The following is a 3,319-nucleotide window of genomic DNA, read 5'->3' as shown; positions in this document are numbered from 1 at the left end:
TTTTGTGTGAAAGTCAGATCTCCTTCTCCACTCAACAGTAGAGAATGTCCTGTCCATCGGCTAGTGTGGGTAAGGGTTCGCGGTTTACTGCCTATATTTTCCTTGGCTGTTGCCATAGTTTGCAGAGGACCCCAGGGCTCAGACTCGCCTGTAGTTTTCCAGGACCCGCTGGATCCTTCTATTTTCTCATTCTCCCATGCTTCTCCCACCTAAAGTCTCAATAGGATGTCCTCCCCTCTTACCCACTTTCCTGGTAGGTACAGTTTTTCATGGGGACGTACACCTTGGACTAGTGTCTCAGTATAAGTGAGTATATACCATTTAGCTCTTTTTGCTTCTGTGTGAACTCACTCATTATGACAATTTCTAGTTCAATGCATTTGTCCACAAATTTTGGAAATTTCTTGTTTTTAATAGCTGAGTAGTATTCCATAGTGTAGATGTACCACAGTTCGTTTATCCATTCTTCTACTGAGGGAAACCTAGGTTGTTTCCATGTTCTGGCTATTATGAATAAGGCAGCTATGAACATGGTTGAGCATGTCAAATTGCTGACAAACACTTAAAGAAATGCTCGACCTCCTTAGTCATTTGCAAAATCAAAATGACACTGAGATTCCATCTTACACCAATCAGAACGGCTAAGATCAATAACTCAACTAACACCACATGCTGGTGAGGGTGTGGAGAAAGAGGTACACTCTTCATTGCTGGTGGGAATGCACACTAGTACAACCACTTTGGAAATATATCTGGTGCTTTCTCAGAAAAATGGGGATAGGACTTCCTCAAGACTCAGCTATTCCACTCCTTGGAATATACCCAGAAGATGCACTACCACACAACAGGGACATATGCTCAACCATGTTAATAAGTGAGGTACTCTCAGTTAATAAGTTTGCAATAAAATATATTTGTTATGAAAATTGAGTTACACATTTGCACTTTAGTTTTTTACAGTTTGATAAATATGGATCTAGTTCCATTTTTTACATGTAGACATCCACTTAGATGAACATGATGTGTTGAAGATGATGTCTTTTTTCCATTGTATGGTTTTGGTTTTACTGTCAAATATCAAATGGTCATAGGTGTGTTCATTTATTTCATAGCCTTAAATTGGTTCCATTGATCAGCTGGCACATGCAGATTTTGTTAATGTTGCTCCATAGTACAGCCTGAGATCAGGGATGGAGTTACCTTCAGAAGATCTTTAATTGTCTAGGATGGTTTTTTGCTATTTGGGTTTTTTTTGTGTGTTTTTTAAATGAATTTGAGAATTGTTCTTTCAAGTTCTAAAAAGAATTGTGTTTGTATTTTGATGGGAATTTCACTGAAAGTGTATATTGCTTTTGGTTAGATGTCCATTTTTTATTAAGTTAATCCTACCAATCCATGAGCATTGGAGATCTTTCCATCTTTTGATAACCTCTTCAATTTCTTTCTTCACAGACTTGAAATTTTATTCATACAGGCATTTCACTTGCTTGGCTAGAGTTATTTTATGTATTTTTGTGGCTATTGTGAAAGGTGTTTTTTCCCTAATTTCTTTCTCAGCTTGTTTGTCTTTTATATAAAGTATGGATACTGGGTTTTAAATTGATTTTGTATCTAGCCACTCTGCTGAAGGTGTTTTTCAGCTAAAAGAGTTCCTTGGTAGAATGTTTGGGATCACTTATGTTTATTATCACATTATGTGCCAATAGTGATACTTGGACTACTCCCTTACTAAATCAGAATACTTTCTTCTTCTTTTGTGGCCTTATTGCTCCAGCTAGGAATTCAAGTACTATTTTCAAGAGATACAGAGAGTAGATAGCCCTTTCTTGTCCCTGATTTCAGTGGAATTGATTTAATTTCTCTCCATTTAGTTTGATGTTGACTATTGGCTTGCTTTATATTGCCTTTGCTATATCTAGGTATTTGCTTGTATTCCTGAACTTTCCAAGATTTAAGCATTAATGGTGCCGGATTTTTAAAATAATTTTCTGGCATCTAAGGAGATTTTCATGTGGTTCTTTCTTTAAAAGTTTGTTTATATGAAGGATTACACTGGAGGATTTCTGTATGTTGAATTATACCTGCATGAGAGCTTTGGATGACTGTTCAAGAAGCAAACTGTCTCAGTCTCTTTTTCATTTTGGAAGCTGCTAACCTACAGTTCTGGTCTACATAGATAATTAAGTTTTATTCTTGCTCAAGTCTCTGATGTAGTTGAGACAAGATAGTTTAATTTTCCAACTAAACTTAGTTGTTTAGCTGTTAAGATGGTTTTCAGTCTATATAGATGCTTTAAGTTATTCAAGAGGAGATATGAAAGATATTAATTTGCATTCAGAATTTTAGATGCACCATTATAGGAAATATAATTTCTTCAAGATTGCCAAATACAAGTAGCCAAACAGTATGAATGTACCATTTTTATAAGTCTTGATTGTTCTGTGGTTCTTCCTGCTGTAGGTAGTTTATTTTATTTATGTGTAATAATATGTGTATGTAAAAAAGAAATGTAACTTAAAAATTAAAAACTGAAAAGCAAATCTTAGTGAAGATTTTTAAATATATTACTACTTTTAAAAATGTTGCATTTTGAATTGTGTGCATGTGTGTACATGTATGTGTTTAAGTGTGTGTCTTAGTATGTTTTGTGTACACCTATGAGTTCACATAACCATGGTGTCCAAAAGAAGGCATCAGTTGCATTTTCTATTTGGAGCTATTGTACAGGTGGTTGGAATAATCATTTTCTCAAGACTGGACTGGTTATTGAATCAGGTCCTCTACAACAGAAAGGCATACTATTAACTAGAAAGTTATCAAGCCATCTTTTGTAACTTTTTTATTTGTTAATTAAGACATTACTCTCTATTCTAGGTAATATTCATTTAATTCACATAATACTATTAGGGTATTTTAAAATGCCCCTCCAAGAGGGACATTGTTTCAATTTCATCTGTAAACAACTGTTCACTCTCTGAAATCTCCTTGTATTTTACTCTCACTATTGAGCTGTCAAAAAGTCATTCATTCATCCAAGTGTTAAAGAATACTTTGAGTTTATTTTGAAGTTTTTTATGTGAGAGAGGAAAGAACATTTCCATACACATGCCAAAAAGATAAGTCTCATGAAAAGAAAGGTTTAGCATATGATTATATGGAAAAGGTAGATAGCATTAGTAGATAAGAAACTGACTAGCATCACCATTAGAAAAAAGTGTGAGAGTCACTTAGCAACGAGATACTGTACTGCATCCTTATATTTGGGGGCTGTGTAGACCCATTATTTGTAAGTTGTAGTTCATACAATATGAGTTTAGGA

The sequence above is a fragment of the Acomys minous genome, assembly GCF_964271855.1.
Source record: "Acomys minous genome assembly, chromosome: 20".
Classification (NCBI taxonomy): domain Eukaryota; kingdom Metazoa; phylum Chordata; class Mammalia; order Rodentia; family Muridae; genus Acomys; species Acomys minous.
The sequence above is the reverse complement of the archived record's forward strand: the minus strand, read 5'-3'. Positions refer to the sequence as shown.